The sequence below is a fragment of the Fukomys damarensis genome, unplaced genomic scaffold (genome assembly GCF_012274545.1).
Source record: "Fukomys damarensis isolate Sample0158 unplaced genomic scaffold, DMR_v1.0_HiC HiC_scaffold_11, whole genome shotgun sequence".
In the NCBI taxonomy this organism is placed as follows: domain Eukaryota; kingdom Metazoa; phylum Chordata; class Mammalia; order Rodentia; family Bathyergidae; genus Fukomys; species Fukomys damarensis.
The window spans coordinates 47,149,350-47,172,696 of NW_022900923.1; the positions used below are offsets into that span (position 1 = coordinate 47,149,350).

The following is a 23,347-nucleotide window of genomic DNA, read 5'->3' on the forward strand; positions in this document are numbered from 1 at the left end:
TGCATTTGCCCACTGATGACCACGTAGGGTGTTTCCAGATTTTATTATGGATGACGCTGCTGTGAATAATTCCCGTGTGAGTGAGTTAGTATCAGCATTCTAATAAGATCTTTGTGTTCTTCAGCATATTTAATCTTTGCATCTCCCCTCTAGTTAAGCAGCATTATTGTCTCTGTTTACAAACGAGGCCACTGTAGAACTATGTTAATTCAAAGGGCTAGAAGGTGTTGGACTCAGGATTCACACCAGGAATTTGACTCTGGATGGCCTGTTTTAAATTACTTCTATAATTAGTATAATGCCTATTTTATATTAATATGGTTTTATTATACTAATGGCGATAGTTAAATGATGATTCGTATTCACTTTTAAATCAGAATTTATGTAAATATTGTTTTATCATTGGATTTATTATAACTAGGTTTTTATGAGAAGAATAAAGATTGCAAGTACTTTGCCTTATTCATTCTGGTTTGTCTAGCATCTGTCAAAGAATGTGTCACCTGCAAAGACAACCAATAAATGTTTATTGAGTTAAAGTAGCCAAAAGTTTAAAGCAGCACTTTAATTTCTCTTACTTTAGGGATAGTTCTTTCCATCCTTATTATTTATCCCTTCTGTATATACTCTCTTTTGAAGCTTTTAATGTAGTTTCTATTTCTAGTGCATTTCTGATTAAATACCCTGAGAAGATTACATATGTTTTAAGATACTACAGTTGGCAAATGTCTGTTGACCATAGCTCAAGAATTGGGAATCTGAGGTCAGGCTAACATCATGGCAAGAAATACTTCACGGGCAAAGCGCCTTCAGTGTGTCACATCTGGGCCCATGATCTTGGTTATCGTTGGTGCCACTAACTTTAATGGTTTAAATGTATGGTGTCCACTAAATTGCCCTGTTTTAGAAGACTCTTCCTTATTCTAAGGAGCCAGTAACTCCTGGGTTGATAGTTTGCGAGGGGGTGACTTTCCTATTCCCATGGGTTTTAGCGTTCATTGTTCTATGGTTTAGATTTAAAATGTCCCTCAAAGCTCATGTGTTCGGAGGTGGAGGTTTGTGGTGGTGATTGCATCATGGGGGCTCTAACTTTGTCGGTGGATCGATCTTTTGATGGATTTGTGATTTGAGAACATTGTTGGGAGGTGATGGAGACGTAGGAGGCAGGGTCTCCTGAATGAAGAGGTCGTTGGGGCATGACCTGGAGGACTGTATCTTGTCTCCAGCTTCTTCTCTGGCCTTTCCCTTTCTTTTGAAGGATAATTAGGTCACAGGGGCTCTAACTTGGTCAGTGGGTAATCCACAGATACATCATAACTTAGTGGCATTACTGGGAGATGACCAGAAATCAGTAGCTGTGGCCTGGTTGAAGACAGTGGGTTGTGGAGGTGTGGCCTTGGGGATGATTTTCTGTCCCTGGTCCCTTCCTCTGTGGATGTCTCATCCTCTCTTGTCTTGATTACCATGAGGTAAGGTGCTCTACTTTTGGCCTCAAAACAGGTTCATAACAATGGAGCTGGTCATATTAGTTGACTGAAACCATAGGCTTATTATAGAATTTCTAATATATACAGGCTCATGAGTTTTTCTCCCATAGTAAACTATTTGGAGCCACTTTCAGAGTTCAAAAGCTCTCAGAAACAAAGCATTAACCGAAAGCAAATTAATAAGTAACAGCTGATGGTTAAGACGTATCATAAATGCTCAGGTGTCTATTTGATAGGTTGCTAACAGGAAGTTACTGAGGTTTGCTAATTAACTTTTAAAAATAAAAATCATTCCATATGCCTATTGAAAGTTATGTTTCCTTTTAAAATTTAAAACTTAAAAAGATAACATTGGGCCAGGGATTTAGCTCAGTGGTTCTGCTGCCTGCCTTTCAAACTCAAGGACCTGAGTTCGATCCCTGGTACCAAAAACAAAAACAAATAAAAAGATAACATTTAATGTTATCTTTAAGTGTTAGGTGTTATTAAATACTAAGGTCATTCTAATGATATTCTGTGTATCTTTTATGACTACTTACTAGTATTGCAATTTTATACAACATCCTACATGACTGTAAATGTTATATTTCCCTTTACACAAAATAACACTGTCTAGATCAAAGAAGACCAACTTATACCAAAACATGGAGATTTGATATTCACTGTGTATTAGTCAGCTTTCACATTGCTGAGACATACTGTCCAATACTCATAACGTAAAGAAGGAGGACTTTAATTTGGCTCAAAGTTTCAGGGAGTTTTTTCATGGTTCTGTTGTTCAAAGGCAGAAACATCATGCAGACATATGTAGCAGAACAAAGATGCTTTGTTCGTGTTGGCTGGGAAGCAGAGCAGGTGAACAGTGTGAGGGAGGAAGGGACCAGGAGTCATATATAATACATGAAGTTACACCTCTGTGATCCACCTAGACACACAGAAATGTCCTCTACTGATGCCCTGGGCTTACATGCTTAAGCCAGTTGATTTGACATGACTAAGATTAGCAATCCCACCATTTGTCAACTTGACATCCAAACATATCTTCCTAAAACTGATGCTTAATCTCAAAATAAAGACAGTAACAAGTTATAATTCCACCTAATGTGACACAACTGCATATAAAATGAAATAATCCATTTCCAAATCTCAGCAGTCCCGGCTTTGCTAAAAAAGTCCAAGTCAGAGTCTCCTCTGAGACTCAAGGCAAACTCTTAGCTGTGAACCCCCGTGGGAAAAAACAAAACAAAACACATTATGCAATCCCAAGGCACAGTGGCACAGGACAAACATTCCCATTCCAAAAGGAAGTAATAGGTAGAAAGAATCAGATCAGATTAAGATTAATACCCAGCAGAGTAAATAATAAAACTTTAGTTCCATGTTGGCACCCAGGGCACACACTAGTAAAATGTGACTTCCAAAGGGCTAAGATGCCCCCGTTCCCATGGCCTTGCCAGCTGCAGCCCACATGGCCTCTTTCCTGGGCTTGTTCTGTTCGCCACCTGCAGCTTTCCTTGGTAGATAGTCCATGTTCCTGGCATCACCAGCTTCCTTGACTCTGTACTTCACCTTTGGATTTATTCCTACGGCTTCACGTACTGCCCTCTTAGAGGCTCTTCCCAGGCTTTCCTCCCTGACTACACAATGATTGCATTCTGCATGCTGGTAAACCAGCATCGTATGCACAACATCAAGATCTGCTATCAGCAGAAGCAGTACCTGGACCTCCTTGGACTACACCTGTATTGACCTCTCTATGCCTGGCTGGCTGAGCACAGTGAAACAAATCCTGGGGAACCAACTTCCTCACAAACTTTTCTTGAGTACGGGGCCCAGGGGCTCTTTACTGAAATCAGAAGTTCATACTGTCACATCTTTGAGCTGTGATGAGTGAGGTCTTGCTCATATCCGAGATACCCTCAAGGTATCTTCTTGCCCCTGTAGAATGTACCTGCTTATTTATTTATGACGTTAACCTCATCAGCAAGACATCTGTTTGGCTCAGTATTTACACATGATTCCTTCGGGGCCAGTATTATGGTTTAGATCTAAAACGTTCTCCAAAATTAGCGTGTGTGAAAGGTACTTGGATCATGGGGGATTCATCCACTGGTAAATGTAGTAGCTAAATATCCTCTTAGGAGGCGGATAACTGGAGGTATTACCTGGAAGGGTCTATTTTTATCGCCCACTCATCCCATCTCTCTCTGGTTCATGGCTGAGCACCATCATACCTTTCTGCCATCTTCTGTCCACCTTGGAGCATATTGACAGTGAACTGAATCTATGAATCAGAATAAACCTCTTCAAGTTGTAAATGTTAGGTACAGCAGTACCTTGGTTCATGAGCCTAATTCGTTCCATGATTCTGGAGAAGAAGGCCACATTCATGTTCGTGTGGGGAAGATGGCCTTGGTCACATTCACCACCTGGTGGGGATTTTGTGAAGGGAAGCAAAAGTTTGCTGAACACTTCTGTTCACAAACTGAATTATCTGAGAATAAAAGCATCTGTGAACTGAGGTATTACTGTACTTTGTCCCAGTGATGAGAGATTTACTGAGACAGCCAGAGTTTAAGTTTTTCAGATTTTTCTGCTCTGCCTTTCCCCTCCAGTTATAACTGTAAATCTGCTAAAAGTAGTGAGCAGTGACCTCAGCCTGAATATTTGGTGTCTTTGAGTTTGTCTTCTAGATCATTTACTCTACTGCCTAGTCCTAGTGTTCTACAAAGACTCAGGACAAGGACAAAATGTAGGCACATTTCTTTGCCAGAGTGTAACACAGAGGGACGTTAGTCCGGTGGCCAGTAGAGTCTTTGTTCCAGTTGAAACCTCCTGAGCCTGGTCTTTACTGTCTGCATCCCTGTCACATCTGGTTTTCTGACCTCCCACAGGAAGCAGTCTTCGGTCTCTGTTACAAGGCTTCTCAAGCTTGCATCTCCCAGAGCTGGGGATTTAGCTTAGTGGTTCTGCCGCCTGCCTTGCAAGCATTAAGGACCTGAATTTGATCCCCGGTACCAAACTCAACACAAAACAAAAAAGAAGTGGACCTTCAAGCTTGCTTCTCCAGACCTTTTCCATATTCCTTCCACAAATCAGGTCCGAAGGCTTCAAAAGCACACCGTCGGTATATTCTCAGCTTTGAGCACACTTCTTCCGTACTGATCTTCTGTATTAGCATTCCCATAGCCGGAGCATAATATGCAACACGCACTACATAAAGAAGAAGTTTAATTTGGTACATGGTTTCAGGGAATTTAGTCCATGGCTGGCTTCAAGGCAGAAATAATGGCACAAGGGCATGACTGAGCAAAGAAGGGAAAATACAAAAACGAACGGGACAGTCCCAGAGAAGAAGGGGTGAGGGCCTAGATAGAGTATCCACAGTTACCCCTCCGTGAGCTACCTGGTCACCCCCAGCAAGGGGCTTTACTAATTCCCTGTGCGTTTCTTAAGCCAGTCAAGTTGGCACAACTAAGGTTATCTGGTACACAATCCATACAGCCTCGATATAACCATCTTCACTTGTGTTCCTATGTGCATTTGGAGGGGGTGAGTATTTTGTAGTAGTCTTCCATTTGCACTGCAGTGTGTTTCTAGTTTATGCCACTGTACTTTTTTCTTGTCTGCTCTGCTGTACACAGAGATAGGAAAATAGCTGTTTAAGAGAAAATGTCATTCTACTGAGTCTGAAAAGGCTCATGTGCGATAGCAGCAGCAATAGTAGCAGTAGCAGTAACAGTAGTAGTAATAGTAGTAGTTGTAGTCGTAAAATATGAGGCTGAAAAATTAAGTTGGTTTATGTTATTTAAGATCTTACCTAGTGGGGTGAAGGCAGTGCGAACTCTCCTTTAAGGAAGGAAGAGCCATTAGGACGTTTAATGTTCAAATCTCGTTGAAATGTCAGCCCTTCTAGCTTTGGTCTAGTCATCACAGCATCTTTCTTTTTTTTTTTTAAATGAGAGTACTTAAAGCATGTAAGCATGTTTAGAGTTAACAGTTTCTGTTTGGCTGCTTCCTCATTGTAGTGTGGCCCATATCTTGGAGTAGCTTCCGGGAAGACTGTGCCTGGGCGGGACCACGTTTCTGAGGCGCCACACATCCGAGAATATCTCTATTCTAACTTCCTAATGGGTGGGTGGCTTGGCTTGCGTGGAATGCTAGGTTAGAAGTTGTTTTCCTTTAGAACTGCTGTCTCTACACGATTTTGGGTTTTGTTCATTTTTAGATTGTTTTATTTTCTCTGCAAGTTTTGAATATATTCTTCTCACCGTGCATTGTAAAGTTGTATAGTAATATGCTTTGGGTACAACTTTCTTTCTTAATGCCCGGCATGGGGCAGCCTTTTCAATCTGAATACTCATTTCTTTAGTTAAAGAAAATTTCATTTTCACCGCCTCAGCATGGAGAGTCGAGGATGAAGTCAACATCAAAGGCCTGGAAGCTCACTGTGGAGCCGCTATGAACACCTGCACTGGAAGGCTGGAAAAACCGGGAACTGCTGTTCACAGGAGGCGGTGAAGACACGGGCACCCTTCACTCTGCTCTCCCTTTACTATTCCAGCCAGACTCCAACCTGGTGGTTGATGTCACCCACATCTGGCTGGGTCTTCCCGTCTCAGTGTATCGGCTTACATCTTCCACAGATGCACCCCAAACTGTGCTTCACTAATCCGCTGGGCACTTCTTAATATAGTTAAGTTGATATAACATGAATAATAATCACGATAGGATTTTTTTAGTTTTCGTTTTTATTACTGCATGTTTGCAAGTATATAATAATTCCATTCACCATGGGGAGTTGGTCCATGTATGTAACATATATTAGTTCTTTTCTATGTCCCTTTACTCACCCCATCTTTGGTCCCCTTCATGGTAGGTTATTATGAATTATAGTTCCCTCCTTGGTGCTTTAGAACAGGGGTCCCCATTCCTGGACCATGCACTAATACCAATTTATGTATTGTTAGGAACTGGACTGCATAGCAGGAGGTGATTGGTGGACAAATGAACAAAACTTCACCTGCATTTACAGCATCTCCCCATTGCTTGAATTGGTACCTGAGCTCCTGCACATGTCTGCTTATCTGCACTGGACTCTGAAAGGACTGTGAACCTCGCTGTGATCTGTGGATGCAGGGGCCTAGGTGGTGCTCCTTATGAGAATAATGACTGATGAGAGCTGAGGCGGTGATGCTAGCACTGGGGAGCAGTGCAGATATAAATTAAGATTAACAGAAAGATTTGACGACAAAGGGACCATAATAAATTGGTTGCTTGCAGTGAGTGGCAAGTGACAGTTATGCTGCATCTGGTAGCAGGCTTTATAGTGACAAGTGAGTTAATGTACTTCAGGTTTACAGCTGTATCTGATGGCAGCCTTACTCAGAATCTGGCACCTATTTTGGTCCAAATGTGACCTGCCCATTATTTTATTAATCACTTCCATCTGTGCATTTTCCCACACTGCACACTTGTCTCATCACAGTTTGGGTAACCTCACAAGCTAACCCCAAGCCAAGCTTAGTACAAAACAAACCTCATGAGGACGTTCTTGAAAGACCCAGTGATGGGTCAGCAGAAGACTGTATGACTGCCAAGGAAAAAAAAGCTGCATAAAAGGAAAAAAACAAAGAGTCCTGCTGGAATTCCAGATTCATTGCAGTGGGTGACTCACATTTTCTAAGTGTGCTTTGCATAACACATGATGATGACCAGCTAGTGCTGTACCACATGCAGACCAAAGAGAAGCCTTTCCAAAAGGAAGAAGAGAACATGAGGAGCAGACATAGTTACTGAAGGTCACCACTTCAACATGACAGTGTCATCTCAGCAGCTGCCTGCATTGCTAAAGGCCCAGGAGCCCTTTATGACTGTTGAAGAGTTGGTCATGTCTGCCGCTACCGACATTTGTCTGGACCTCTTAAGAGAGCTTGCCTTTCACAGAATGGCACATGTGGCCAGCACCGTTACTGGATGGATTGATGAAAGAACGGGGTACCGAGGCACTGCTGTCAGAGAACGGCCGAGTCACCGAGTCCAAGTCTGTTGGTGTTGACAGGTGGCAACGATGCAGGCTTTTGCGAAATACGCTTTCGGGAGCCTGTGGTTTCGTGCGTGTTGTGTGCACTTTGGTTCCCACGTAACACACAGCTGCAGAGTTATTGAAATCTTTGAGTGATTACACAGCAGGAAAACCAGATTGGTCATTTTGTGCGGATGCATTCGCAGACAGGGCGGCTGTCGTCCTTGGGTGGCTTTCTCCTTTTCCTCCTCGTGTTGAAGAACATGCTTCTGAAAGTGAGTCGGTCTACTCACAGTGTCAATCCGTAGGGAAATTCTGGCCAGCCCAATAAAGGCACCTGAACTTAACGTTTTGCAGAATGTTTTAAAAGTATCAATCACATTAAAGTACGCTCTTCATTCACATCCGTTCTCACATCTCTGTGAGGAGATGGACACAGAACACATATGTCTTCTCGTATTCATGTGAGTAGTATAGATGGCTTTCTAAAAGATCACTGGCCAGAACTGTGGAATTGTGAGAACCTCTCTAGGCATTTGTTTTAGAGAAACAGTCACCACTGGTAGTGCATTTCAGCATGACAGAATGGGTTGCCAAACTTGCTTACTCATGGGACATAGTTAACCTGCACAGTGAATTCAATCTGCCGCTTCAGGGAGAACAGCTGCTGTGTTCAAGTCTGCAGATAAAGTGGCTGCATTTAAAGCCAAACTGGAATTATGAGGGCATTGAGTAAAAATTCAGATTTTTGAGAGTCTGAGCCAGGGCTTTTTTTCTCCCAGCTGGTACTTGATTGCCTGTCTCAGCTTTCAAAAGAGTTTAGGCATTACTTCTCAACAACAAAAGACCCCTGAACTGGGAAGGAATGGATCTGTTACTCATTTGTGAGTAAATGAGGTAAATTGACTTTGTTCTTGCTAGAAGAGCCGTTGTTTGAGTTTGCCAGTGACCGTGGCCTTGAAAGTCTGATTGAAACAACTTCAAATCTCCAAACCTTCTAGATTAAAGTCCGGGTGGAATACCCTGAGACTGCCAGAGAGAGACTGAAAAACCTGCTTCCGCTTCTAATATTCTGCCTTTGTGAAGCAGGGTTTTGGTAGTGATGGCAGCCAAGATGAGATTATGGAGCAGACTGACACAGCAGTGGACAGAAGCAGTATAACTGAGGTGTCACTGTCTCCCACCATCGCCGGATGGGACCACCTAGTTGCAGGAACACAAGCTCAGGGCTCCCACTGGTTCTGCATTGTGCTGAGCTGTGTAATCATTTCATTATATATTACAATGTAATAATAATAATAGAAATAAAGCATACAATAAATGTAATGAACACACATCATCCCAAAACAGTCTCCCCTTCCCCTGATCTCTGGAAAAATTGTCTTCCATGAAACTAGTCCTTATTTCCAACTAGGTTGAGGACTTGCTGTAGAACAGTAGAACTCACAGCTTCTCTCTGTGCTGGAGCATCTGTTATCCAGCCTCCCATTACCCCAACTTCCCAGTCTGTAGTAACAGCAGTGAAAATTATTCTTAGTGATGCCAGGGCTACACTCTTACAGAACTGAGTCTCCTGTAATTCTCATTCTTTCTATTTTGGAGAGCCCTTGAGTGGCGTCATTCAGTCGCTCATAAGTGAGGGCAGGCTACTCCCCTCTCTCGACCTCTGTTCTGACACCCTAGACACACTGTGAGCATCGCTCCCACTGTACTAGGTGACCCTAACCACCCTGGCACTCAGTTGGTGCGAGATGTGACAGCTCAATGCTTAGAAAATGCAGTATCTTTCTGCATTGTGCTAGTTTGAGGAAGTAATTGTAATTCTGTGCCAGAATTACGGAAACTTGAGGAGAACTATTCCCCTAAAAAAGGGGGAAATATGTATTGATGCTAGATGAGATTGAGTTTTATTTTATTTATTTATTTTTTCAGACAGGATCTCATTGTGTTGCCCAGGTTGGCGTTGAACCCGTGATCTTCCTGTCTCAGTTTACTGGTAGTGAGAATAAGTTTTGGGGCTTCCTTTTTAGAGCAGTTTTCCATTTGTGTGCTGCTGTGCTTCTGAATTTCTGTGCATCAGTTTTTCTAGCTTTATGTGGTGTTTCAATTTCTGTAGAATCTGTTTGATTTTATTATTTCTTTAAGAACACCTAATGAACAGATTTGGCCTGTAGTGTCACTATGAGCTCCTAATTAAGTTAAGATCTTAATTGATGAAGATAATCTCTGATTTGTTTACTCTGTCATCTGAACATCTGTTTTCAGTTTTCCATTTCTAGAAGAAAACTGAAAAGATACTTTCTGTGAACCTGAATTAGATTGGATTTTCTGTCTTCGCCAAGTGGATGCCCATTGCCTTCACTGTATTTCCCAAAGGCCTGCTGTTTAATCTTTTTTTTTTCATTATCTCAGATACCATGGAATGCTTTCTCTCTATCCCATTAATTTCATTCTTCGTATGGCTGCACCTTGACACTAATGACTGTCACTGCGGAGGGTATTATGTTTGCTGTGTCTGTAGCATCGAGTAGGACTAGTATGAAATTCTCATAATTGAGTCGGATTGTGTGAGCAGCAATGTTGTTCATTCATATCGAGAGTTTCCTTAAATGATAAGTTAAATGTGAGGCTCTGGGAGGAAAAATTATCCAAATGTATTTATTTTCATGAGACTTTTAGTCCAGCGACTAATCTACTGTGCACTGCATTGCAAGTTGTTCATAAACATTTATATTTTTAGTCACCTCAAAAATAGACTTTGAAGGACTGTAATCCAGTTGTCTTTTCTCATTCTTCTGAAAGCTGTGCAGGTGACAGCAGCTGCGGTCTGGTGCAGTGCACAGTCATTGCTAGATCTTGGCGTGTGTGGTGAACACACCTCAGTTTCAGCTTGAGAGACTCAGGCTTTCTAGAGCTGGACCCTTTCTAGATGTGCTATCGGTTACGGGAACTTAGTAGTGGATTTATAGTTAAGGAATTTAAATGAAACTAACTTTACTGATGTAAAACTGTAATCTGAATTAAAGTGTGAAAAAAAATCTCAATTCACAACATACCTTAGAGCTTTGATTTTTGTAATTTCATGTAAATTTGGGTTTTTGGCAAAACTTCATATAATCTATTGCTACATTTCAGGCTTTGCCATTTGACTCTTATGTTGCTTTATATCTTTCACTTAGAATTAATTTTCTAAGACTTCTGTAGTTACCTTATTTATTTTTTTCAATTATCTCTTTTTCCAATAATGCAAAGACCTATTCTAGAGTGACTTCGTGTTTCTATCATTCTATTGCAGAAAGTATCAATTTGTCACATGAAAGGAAAAATTAGATATACTTTATTCATGTTGAAGTCACATGCTAGCTTTTTAAAAGGCGACTTTGACTTAGAGTTGCAAGCCTGAGGATATTGATTTGAATTATGCATGACTGTCTGGTGTGTGGTGGCATTAGCCTGCTGGTTGGATAATGTAAACATGTTCTGAATTTTAAGTGCATGCCAGTGTGTGAGTGGCAGGTTAAAAATAGAACTAATAACCAAGTGCATATTTGGAAATTTGATTCTTACAGTGTAAAACTCTACAGGGTTTGTATCTGCAAATGGTTGAGTGCAAATGTTAATAAATTGTGTTATAATCTACAAACATAGAGGATGCTGTCTAGGAAGTACATTAGGCCAGGGAAGTTTGGTTTTCTTTTCATTTGTTGAACTTTTGACATACAAAACAAAAATAATAACATGCAGTGAATAAAGATAATGTTCTTAGATTGTTAGGTAATTGCTTAGATGTACTGTTTTCAGTATTTTTTAAATCAATAGGCAGGAAGTTTGTGATACTCATTATATCCCCAACATGTCTATTTGTGAATTCTAGAATCGCTCTGAGTACAAGTAAACATTGTAGTTTACATGTGAAATTTGATACTCCTAGAATCTTGTACCTTTAACTCCCATTTCAAACTGTGAAAAAATGATTCCAATTCTAGGTACCGTCTTTATCTGTGACATATTATTTTATTTTTAATTTTTTTTTTTTTTTTGTACCAGGGATCGAACTCAGTACCTTGCGCTTTGCAATGTAGGTGGCAGAACCACTGAGCTAGATACCTGGCCCTGTGACATATTTTATTTATATTTCTAACTATATTTTCATAAAGTTATAGTAGTTACTTTGTGAATTAATAGTGTTACAGTTTGTTATTAAATGTGCTTCTATCATATATGACTTGTATATGTATTTATTTGTTTCTTTTGTTTTGCTTTGTTTTGGGTACCGGGAACTGTGACATAATTTTATTTTTAATTTTTTTTTTTTTTTGGTACCAGGGATCGAACTCAGTACCTTGCGCTTTGCAATGTAGGTGGCAGAACCACTGAGCTAGATACCTGGCCCTGTGACATATTTTATTTATATTTCTAACTATATTTTCATAAAGTTATAGTAGTTACTTTGTGAATTAATAGTGTTACAGTTTGTTATTAAATGTGCTTCTATCATATATGACTTGTATATGTATTTATTTGTTTCTTTTGTTTTGCTTTGTTTTGGGTACCGGGAATCGAACTTTGGACCTTGCACTTGGGAGGCAGGCTGCAGAACCACTGAGCTAAATCTCTGGCCCTGTTTTGTTTTGTTTTTGAGGTGGGGTCTTACTACGTTGGTCAGACTGCCCTGGAACTCACTGTGTAGCTCAGGCTGGTCTCAAACTTGCAGTGATCCTCCTCCTTCAGCCTCGTGTGTGCTGGGATTGCAGGTGTGTGCCATCATGCCTGTCTCATATTTGTGACTTAGTAAATTTGAACCATTTTTCTCTTGCATTGGTAATACTATATTTTTATATATTCCTAAGAGCTGCTGGATATTAAGAACATGAATCTTTGTTCTATGTAATAAATATTTTTCTAGCTGTCTTTTGTATTAGCAGTGATTTTGCAGATCTAGAATTTAAATATTATGGCAGCTTTTTAAGTTTTTTTTCCTCTTTATGGAGTCTGCATTTTATATAATGTTCAGAAATATCTTTTCTGTTTTGAAGTTTAGAGAAATTTGTTTATGATTTCTTCTAGTATGTTTATGTTTTCAATTTTTTGCCTGTAAATCTTTGATCCTGAGCTAATTTGTTTTCTTGCAGGGACTGAAAAGGAGATCTGGCTTTCTTTCCAAATTGTTAGCCATATATTGCTACGTTATTTACTGAAAAATCTAATTTTATTAACTTAACGTGAAATGCTTCTGTTATGTGATAAATTCTTTTTTGAAGTTTGAACTTGGTTTTAATTAATTTCATTATTAAAGTTGTCTAAGATTGTAATGTTATGGTTATTGCCGGGCATGGTGGCACACTCCTGTAATCCCAGCACTCGGGAGGCTGAGGCAGGAGGATCGCTGGGAGTTCGAGATCAGCCTGGACTATATAGTGAGTTCCAGGTCAGACTCAACTATATAGTGAGACCCTGTCTCAAAAACCAAAAACCAAAAACCGAAAAACCTTATGGTTATTCTTGCACGTTAATACTGTCAGAGGAACGTTGGAGCATTTCTAGTGCTATTTTGATAGAGAACACATTGTTTTTTTTTAATTACTTTTTAATGTCGATTTTATTTATTTATTTATTTATTTAGGTTTGTTTGAGACAGGGTCTCACTTTATAGTTCAGGCTGGCCCTAACTCATATAGCTCAGGCTGGCCTCAAACTTGTGACAGTCCTCCTGCCTCTGCCTCCCAAGTTCTGGGATTATAGGTGTGAGCCACCACACCCAGCTTAATTTTCATGTTAATTATCAACATGAAATTCTTCAGTGCCCCCCTTTCCATTTCAAAAAATTCTCATTATTTTTCAAAATATTTTATTTTTATCCGTCATCTGGACTTAATATTTTAGCAGTCCAGTACCTCCTCTGGCCTGCGACTTTCTTCATGGCTGTCAGCTGGGTTTATCAGCCGTGTCCTGACCCTTCTTAAAGCCCTTCCTCTTCCCGATTCGCTACTTCTACTCCTAAACACGCCGGAGTCTCCTTGTGTGGACAGCATGAGGTGTGACACATTCTCACCTTTTTAGTTACTGCGTACTAACATCCTCGTTTATTTTTTGTAATTGTTTGTTGGTACATTTTAGGCATGCGTTATGAGTACGTTCATCACTGGGGATTTGTACCTGTACACGATGCATTGTGGTTCTTGTTTTTTCCTCATTCTCCTGCCCTCCCTTCAGCCGGTCCACTCCTCCCTGTTTACGTAAGCTTTGTTTCCTTTTTGCCTTCTTTTTTCACTCCCTCACCCCACTTCCCCTTTCCCTTTGAACGTTTTCTTCCTATTTCACATTATCTATTATACACTTTGGTCCTCATTTATACTTTCAGTTTCTCATACCAGAGGGGGGGAAAAATCAGTATTTACACACGTGTGTCCCATTTATTTCACTTAAGAGTGTGGCCTCAAGGTGCATCCATGTAGCTATAAATGTCTCTAGTTTATCTTTCTTTATGGCTGAGTAGTACCCCATTTTATTTTTTTAAAAACCCACATCTCTATCCAGTCACCATTTGCTATTGGTTGATTTCCCGATAGCAGCCGCTCTTTCTGGTGGAATCTCGGTGTTGTTTTCATTTGTATCTCCCGAATGACAAGTGATGTTGAACATTTTTTCATGTTTATTTGCTGGTTTTACTTCTTTGAGAATTGCCTATTCATTTCACATGCCCCTTTTTGAATTGGGTCTTTCTATGTGGGGAAAGTCTGATGTTTTTCAAGTTCTTTATATAGTCTAGATAATAGTCCTATGAGGAACAGCAGATAAAATATTTTCCCACATCTTACGTTGTCTCTTAAGTCTGTTGGTGGTTTCTTTTGCAGGGCAGAAGGTTTTTAGTAAGCTGAGATTCTAGTTGTTGATTCCTTATGCTAGTTCCTGTGCAAGCCTGGTTGTGGTGCCCTCCCTGCCTCTCCCCTCCTTCTGAAGTCTGTCTGTCTCCCTGGCACAGCTCATCCTGGAGCTGGTCCTTCAGGGAGGCCAGGCTTGCAGCCTGCTGCAGTCTGAGGGATGAGAGTGGTTTGGGCAGGGCTTGCCCCCCTTCTCCAACCTTAGGCAGCCGGTAAACTGCACTAATCGCCCCCTGATTCTGATACCTGGCGTACCTGGCGTACCTGGCTCCTGGTTCCACAAACGCTGAGGAGTGAAGTGGCAACCAAAGGAAGACGTTAGGAGAGAATGAGACGCATGATGGGGGTTTCGGGTGATTTGGGGGTGAGTTCAAGATGGATGGTGCAGGGCAGTCCCCCTGCTGGCCGTCAGGTTACAGGCGCAGCGGGCTCCATCAGAATGCGGGCCCTTTGAAGTCTAGAGATGAGGCGCCCATTTCACCGCGCTGCTAACACTGTACTCAGTGGAGTACTTGCTGTTAAGAGCAGTGCAGTTCTTTGAGGATGGAAGTTTGTGGGAGGAAAAGGTCAGACTCAACTCACAGGGGAGAAGAGTAGGCCCACGACCTCGGGGATTTGGGAGGAAGCTTCCTGGAAGAGAGAAGCAAGTACTTAACTTTGGGTAATTTTGATTGTGTTCTGAACCTGCAGGTTTCTTAAAGGTACAGTGTAAAAATTAGGAGTCTTCTGTCTCCTTTCTGCCGGTCTTTATTGCTTGCGTCTAGCCTCATTCATACTGAATGCGCTTCTTCCTGTTTCCCAGGAAATGTCCTCTGTGTTTTCCCTTTATGCTGTTTCCTGTATTGGGAAGGCATTTACTAAATTAAGGAGATTGTTTCTGTTCCTACTTTGTAAAAACTATTTTTAGTCATGAATTGATGTTTAATCTCATCCTTTGCTGTATGTTTGAGATTGCATGGTTTTTATATTTTAATGTCTATGTCATGAATTATACTAAAAGCTAGTCATTTGGTATACCAGCTTTGCTTTCCTGAAGAAGTAAAACCAGATTTGTCATGCTAGATTTGATGTACTCTTTTGTTATCTTTAAGATTTTTGCAACTACCCTTCTAAAGGAGCTTGCTGTAAAACTTTTTTTCATATTATTCTTGTTGGAGTTTAAAAATCAAGTTTTTAACAATCAAAATAAATTTTGGATTATTTTCTCTTTTTTATTTCCCTAGAACATTATGTAACATTGAGAGTCTATTCTCATAATGTTTGGTAGAATCAGTCTGTAAAATTAATTGTACCTCATGATGTTTTTTGGAGATAGACTTTTATTGATGAAATACTTGAACTACTGTAGGTGGAATTGGGTTCTCCTTTTATTCATGAGTCAGTTTTGATAAATTATATTTTTCTCAGAAATTCTTTATTTGTAAGTTCTCAGAATTATGATTATAAAGTTCTTAATAACATTCATTTTCTTTGCTTGATCCTGTCAGGACTTTCTTTAAAAATATTCTTAACTCTTTTTAGAGAAACTGGTTTTAGTTTCATCAATCATCTCTACTGAATTTTCTTCTTAAAAATTTCAAAATTCTGTCTCTATTATTTCAGTTTTTCTAGTTTCTTTGGGTTTATACTTTCTTTACCTTGATTATTTTTCAGTCTTTTGTAACATATGTATTTAAGATTGTACCTTCCTCTTTACCATTTTAATTGCATTCCGTACTGTTAACACACGGTATTTTACCTCTTTAATGAGGAAAAATAACCATTAAACACCTCTGTGAGTCTTTTCCTAAGAAGGTAACGAGTTGTATTTCTTCTCCCTGAGCTAATTCTCTCTCTCTTTTTTGGTATGGGGCTTTTGGTACTGGGAATCGAACCCGGAACCTTGCACTTGGGAGGAAGGTGGTAGAACCACCGAGCTAAATGCCCAGCCCCGCTAATTCTCTTTTAAGATGAGCAGTTATGGTTTATATTTAGGAACTTGATAATCTTTCAGTAACACCAAAGATACTTTCCCCTCTGCAGATGGAGCAGCTGAGGCAGAATGAGACTGGACTTGTAAGCTCTGTGGGGATTCATTGTTATCAGTCTGAATTTGTGAGCTTATGTCTCATAAATGTGAGACATACGTGTCTGCTTCTAAATTCAAGAGTTCCTCGGATTAACATATATTCATGTATTAGAAGTTGATATTTTCAGTTTATCTGAACTGTGTGACAATTACAGAAGAATTGGTGAGTATTAATACATTGATGTTTCTTAATATTCAAATTTAAAATAAATAAATACTCATGAAAAGGGCCTACATGTCATAATGCTTGCGAGTTGTGTCGTGTGAAGAGACTGAAGTATGCGCTCTGTGTGTGTTTGTCTGCACGGTGATAATTATATGTCCAACACAGACTCAGCTCCACCGCCCATCCGTGCTACACTATTTTTTCTCTCATTGAATTTATTGGTACATTTTAGGTATGCAGTGCAGTTATGTTCCTCACTGGGATCTTGTACCTTTACATGACAGGTCCTGGTTCTCTTCTTTCCCCTTACCATGCTGTACTATTTTTAAAAGTATGTCGCAAAACGAAATGCTGAAAAGTAGTTTTTGTAGAAGACAAGGTTGAGATTTAATTCTTAATTTTTTAAAGAAAGATCTTATCTGGCCAAAGATTTTAAATAATGATAAAATCCTTGATAGGTACAGTAAGAAAGAGGGAAGTATAGGCTAGAATGAGGGTGTCTGATGGAGTCCGAGTAAGTTTTGCTGATAATTCTTCTTGGTAATTATAAAAATTCTGCTCCCTCTTGTAGTGATGTTCTTGTTGTAAGCCAACATTTACCCCTAAAAAATCTGTATGCTCTCATAAATGAGCTCTTCTGAAATTTATTATGGGTTATATAATATGAATGTCTCTATGAGATGGTGTTTACTTTTCATAACTGAAGATTTTAAAACACAAAGTTTACTTTGATCTTCAGATTTCACTCTTGTTAAATAAGCTTATATTAATGTTTATGCCTTTCTTAATAAGTCATATTTTCTACACAGTGACTTGATATTATTCAGGTTTTTAAAAAATAATTTACTGAATTACTAATGTGCCAGTATATATAATCTGTCTATTCTCTATCTCTTTTTGAAAGCGTGAGTAGTGGCACCAGCAATTATAAATTCACAGTGTCTAGATGGCTTCGTTCCTGCCATGTCAGTTTTCTTGTGTTTGATGAGACACAAAGCAGTTGTGGGAGAGTGCTTGTCACTGGTATCCATGGTAACCCCGAAGATACTTTGTAACTCAAAGGCATGGAGTAAGCCACAGTAATAGGTCTCATTATAAGGGCAAAATACATAAAAGGCTCAGGCATATGCTTTAATTTAATTAGTTTCCAAAAATAGCTAGAAGTGGCAGAGATGCAGTGAAGTAATGTGTTTCGCTGGTAGAAATAGTATGAGCAGCATCTGAAATTTAACGGTGGGCCTTTCTGTTCCTCCAGGAAGGGGTGGTACATTCTGGGTCCTCTCTGTGGTGAGTCTCGCAGTCTCCAGGTAGACACAGGTGCACACACTGATAAAAGGAAGACTTTTTAATAGACATGTAGAATTTGCTTACTTATCTTTTTATTTTATTTATTTATTTTGGTTCCAGGGCTTGAATTCAGGTCCTTGCACTTGCAAGGCAGATGGCAGAACCACTGAGCTAAATCTCTGGCCCTTCCTTAATCATTTTTAATTCTCATCCCTACAACATACTTTATTCAGAACAGCACCCTTTATGCTTTTCTTTGTAGGTTGTGAACTAACTGGGAAATGTACTTTCTGTCTACACAATGTGCAGGAATGATTCCACACATTTTTGTTTTAAATGCAAATAAGACAGTCGCCAAAATTCTTTTTGTTCCAGCATATTAAATTTTCAGTCTTTTTGAAAAGTATTAAATTTGAATGAGTTAAAACAGGATTTAGGAAAAGAAGACTAGAATAATTAAGTATTTTCTGTTAGAGAATTATGATGGATAAAAGATTAATAACTTTTAAGAGAAAATTCTTTCAAGATTTTCTTTTGAATTGCAGTCTGTAAAGAATAATCTTGTATTGCATTGCAGTTCAACACATTATTTCTTCTTGTTGCTATAGAAACTAATTCTGGTGCAGCTGTGATTGCTAATCAAAATTCTAACATTATACAACCTTTTTCCCCCTTAGCGCTTCATTTTATTTTTAGTTACAAAACCATAAATGTCAATTGTGAGTTCACAGCAGTGGTCAAAACATTAATGTAAAGATTTAAAAAAATTTGAGCCCTTTTCTTTGAAAATAAAGAGATATATAGTTTCAATGTGAATAACAAGAAAGCAGTGCCTTCTTGCTGAATTAAAAAGGTCTATAATTGCTGTATTGCATCAACATGGTGAAGCCCTTAGCTGCTTCATAATCATAAATTGCTGCTATTTCATCCTTTATTTTTGAAACGTCTGGTTACTTGTTGTTAGAAAATTGGGAAAAAAAAAAAAAGTCCCTTGACACAAAATAAGGACGAAACTTTCTTACTGTTTTACCCTCTGAGTTTGGAGAGCAGATTCCCAAGAAATACCATCTAGAAAGTTACTTTGTTTTTTCTTTCTAAGAACATTGGTTCTTTTCTATTTCATAAGACAAAAACTTCTCACTGATTTACTTATAGCAAAAAATGTTCTTTCTGCTCCCACACACAACCTTAAAGGGCTTAAACTGATACTAGAGTAAATCTGTTAACTTTGTGCTACATCAGTTCCAGTACACTATTTGCATATAGCATTGCTGATAAAATTTTCTTTTTTGTTTAGATTTACCAAGTAAAGCAAATAAATGTGAGATTTATTATTGCAAATTATTGATTAGTTTTAAATGAAAACCCAGACATGTGATACAATCACAATGTTCTTTTATATCAATAAAAATAAAACACATGAGCAGAGGACATATGATTTAATTATATAATTATAGTAACTTTTCACTTTTTTTAGTATTAGGCATATTTTATGTGCTGTTGGAGAGGAGCATTCAAAATTTTAAAAGCTGGGCTAGTGATTTTGCTCAGTGGTTCTGCTGCCTGTCTCACAAGGGCAGGGACCTGAGTTCAATCCCAGTACCAAATAAATAAATAAAAATTTTTGGAAGCATATAAAGTATTAGATACTTGAGAAAGTATTAGATTCCTAAAATAGGACCTGCAAATAAAGTCAGCTCTATTTTATTAGGTGTGCATATTTGACATAACTCGATACCATAAACTCTTGGCTTTCGTATGCCTCAAAGACAACTGGAAATTCATTCCTTAAGCCTGAGAATTCTAATTACTTTATGGAAATCTTTCTGATTTGTATTTTATACTTAGCTTACTTGAATCTTTAATGATAATTTGGGGCTATGAGTAATAATTGATTATGTGGTAGAAACAAAAAAATTAAGATTCTCCTGATAACATAGACTGCATGATATGTATTGATAAATGACTTTTTTTTGTTTTGTTTTGTTTTTTGTTTTTTTGAGTCAGGGTCTCACTATGTAGTTGAGACTGACCTGGAACTCACTATGTAGCCCAGGCTGTTCTCGAACTCACAGCAATCCTCCTACCTCAGCCTCTTCAGTGCTGGGATTACAGGCATGTGTCACCACACATGGCAATAAATGGCTTTTGATATGAGCAGTGGTCCTGTATCTTACATTCTGAAAATGCTTGTTTGAGTACTTTTTCAGAAGCTTTCATCTTTACTGAGTTGGAGTTACGTGACATAAAACATTCTGTAGTTTAACAGTGTAGAAGTTCTCCAAAATTAATCTGAAAACAAATTTAGCAGTTCTTTTCAGGCCCTATAAAAAGGTGAAAACTCTAAATCTAATTCATTTATCCTTTTTGATCCTTACCTACCCTGCATTATATTAATCTAACAATTGTAATAGCTAACATTCACTGTTACCATGAACTCTCTGTGAAGCCCTTAAATTCTTATTTCAATTAACCCTAAAAAAATCCTGATTGGGTTGGTGCTATTTCATAGCAGAAATGAGTTCCTGATTTAGAGATGAGCCGGTGAAGGCTTCAGAGATACAGAGATGTTGCCAGCAGCCACAGAACTAGAGAATGCAGTCACAGCAGGCAGGGTCGTGCACAGACTCATACTTGTGGCCCTTGGGCACTGTAGCGACCCTGGATTCATTATATGGGAATAAAATGTTGCTACAGACACGAGTGTCTCTGCTGCCTGTGTCCACTACCCTGACGTTTACGTTGCTTTTCAAATACTGTGAGAAAAATGTACTTTACACTTTCAAAAATATCTCTTAGGAACGTCACAGGCAACACTGATCCAACTTTTCTAAATTCTTTACTATTATAAGAAAACACTCTCCAGGAAGCAGTACATTTCTCCTCTCTGTAATGTTTCCTTTGCATAGACTTCTGGCTGCAAACGTTTGCACCTTTGATATAAATACAGGATATGAATTTGTGTGCAATAGAATCTACATGATGAATTTATTTTAAATATTATACAGTGTTGTGTTCTATGTGATTTCCTTTCTCATAAGCTCATCCCTTCAGCGAACAACTTACTTTTTTTTTTTTTTTGTTACTGGGGATTGAACTCGGGACCTTGCCTTGTGAGGCAGGCGGCGGCATCACGGAACTAAATCCCGCCATAACATTTTGTTTATCATGACCTCTGTTGGATATGGGTTCTTTCTACTTTTTGGCATTTATGAATGATGCTGTGTATATTTATGCACACATATTTTGTTGTTGAATATTTTTATTTCTCTTGACTAGATACAAATGGGTCATATTGTAACTCTATATAATATTTTCTGTTAAGTTTATTGGTACATTTTAGGTATGCGTTGTGATCACATTCATCATTGGGAATTTGTACCTGTACGTGATTCATCTTGGTTCTTGTTTTTTCCCCACTCCGCTGCCTTCTCTTCAACCCCTCCACCCCTCCACTCCATTTTTTTTCTTTTTATTGAGTTTATTGGTACATTCTAGGTAGACAGTACAGTTACATTCATTACTGGGATCTTGTACCTTTACATGCCAGGTCTTGGTTCTCATTTTTTCCCCTTGTCCCTGCCCTCCCTTCACCCTCTCCTCCCCTTTTACAAACACTTTTTTTCCATTTTTTTCATTTTCTCCTATTTTTTCCCTTTCCCTTATTCCCTTTCCCCTACTCTTCCCACTTTCCCTACACCTTTAGCCCTTTTCTTTCTATTTCACATTGTTAATTATCTCATTAGGATCTTGAGTACTATTATAGATTTTCACACCAGAGAAACTATTCGGTATTTACACATGTGTGACTTATTTATTTCACTTAGGAGTGTATCTTCAATATGTATCCATTTTCCCATGAATGAATCTATTTTCTCGTTCTCTATGGCTGAGTAATATTCCATTTTATAGAAAAACCACATCTTCTTTATCCAGTTTCCAACTGATGGGCAAATGGGCTGTTTCCAAGTTTTAGCTATTACAAACTGTGCTGCTATAAACATAGGTGCGCATGTATCACTGTGATATGATTCTTTTAATTCTTTTGGAAAGATACCCAGCAGAGGGATGGCTGGGTCAAATGGAACCTCTAGTCCCAGCTCTTTGAGGTATCTCCATATTGATTTCCACAGTGGTTGCTCCAGTCTGCACTCCCACCAACAATGGAGAAGGGTTCCTTTCTCCCCAACCCTGCCAACATTTGTTATTGTGTGATTTCTTGATAGCAGCCATTCTTTGTGGGGTGAGGTGGAATCTCAGTGTTGTTTTCATCTGCATCTCTCGAATGACCAGTGATGTGGAACATTTTTTCATATATTTACTTGCTGCTTTTACTTCTTTGTCTGAGAAATTTCTGTTCATTTTAGATGCCCATTTTTGAATTGGGTCTTTATATTTGGGGGAGTTTTGAACTGTTTTGAGTTCTTTATATATTCTAGATAATAGCCCTTTGTCTGAGGAGCAGCTGGTAAAATTTTTTTCCCACATTGTGGATTGTCTCTTAGTTCTGTTGATGGTTTCTTTTGCAGTGCAGAAGCTTTTTAATAAGATGAGATCCCACTTGTTGATTCTTTCTGCTAGTTCCTGTGCTACTGAGGATTTGTTCGTAAAGTCTTTTCCTATGCCAATGTCTTCCAGAGTTCTGCCTAACTTATCTTCCAGCAAGTTTAGTGTTTTTGTTTTAATATTTAGATCTTTAATCCACTTGGATTTTAATTTAGTGCATGGTGAGAGATAAGGGTCTAATTTTAATGTTTGGCAGGTTGAGATCCAGTTTTTGCAACACCATTTATTAAAGAGGCTATCTTTCCTCCAGTGGGGACGATCAGCTCCTTTGTCAAAGATGAGGTAGCTGAGTACATCTGGAGTTGTTTTTGTGTCTTCCAGTCTGTTCCACTGATCTTCAGGTCTTTGTCTTTGCCAGTACCATGCTGTTTTTATCCCAGTGGCTTTGTAGTATAGTTTCAAATTGGGAATTGTTATACCTGCTGACATGTGTCTATTGCCTAGGATGGCTTTTGCTACTCTAGGTCTCTTATGGTTCCAAATGAATTTTTGGATTCTTTTTTTCTAGTTCTGTGAAATATAGTGTTGGAATTTCAATTGGCATTGCATTGAATATGTATAACAGTTTTGGTAGTATGACCATTTTCACTATGTTGATTCTTCCTGCCCAGGAGCAGGGGATATCTTTCCATTTTCTTAAATCCTCCTTGATCTCTTTTTTCAGAGTGCTGTAGTTTTCAGTGTAGAGGTCTTTTGCTTCTTTTGTTAGGTTGATTCCCAGATACTTCATTTTTGGGGTGCTATTGTGAAAGGAATTGTTTCCCTAATTTCTTTCTTGCTGAGTCTGTTATCTGTGTACAAGAAGGCTATTGATTTTTGGGTGTTGACCTTGTATCCAGCTACTCTGCCAAAAGTGTCAATTAAGTC

The 23,347-nt window shown here is 38.9% G+C and overlaps 1 protein-coding gene across 8 annotated transcripts in view; it reads left to right on the forward strand.

Annotated features, from left to right (window-relative positions):
• Positions 1-23,347, forward strand: part of Syt14 (synaptotagmin 14) — a 160,753-nt gene that overhangs the window by 54,885 nt on the left and 82,521 nt on the right. The gene's annotated exons all lie outside the window — the stretch shown is intronic.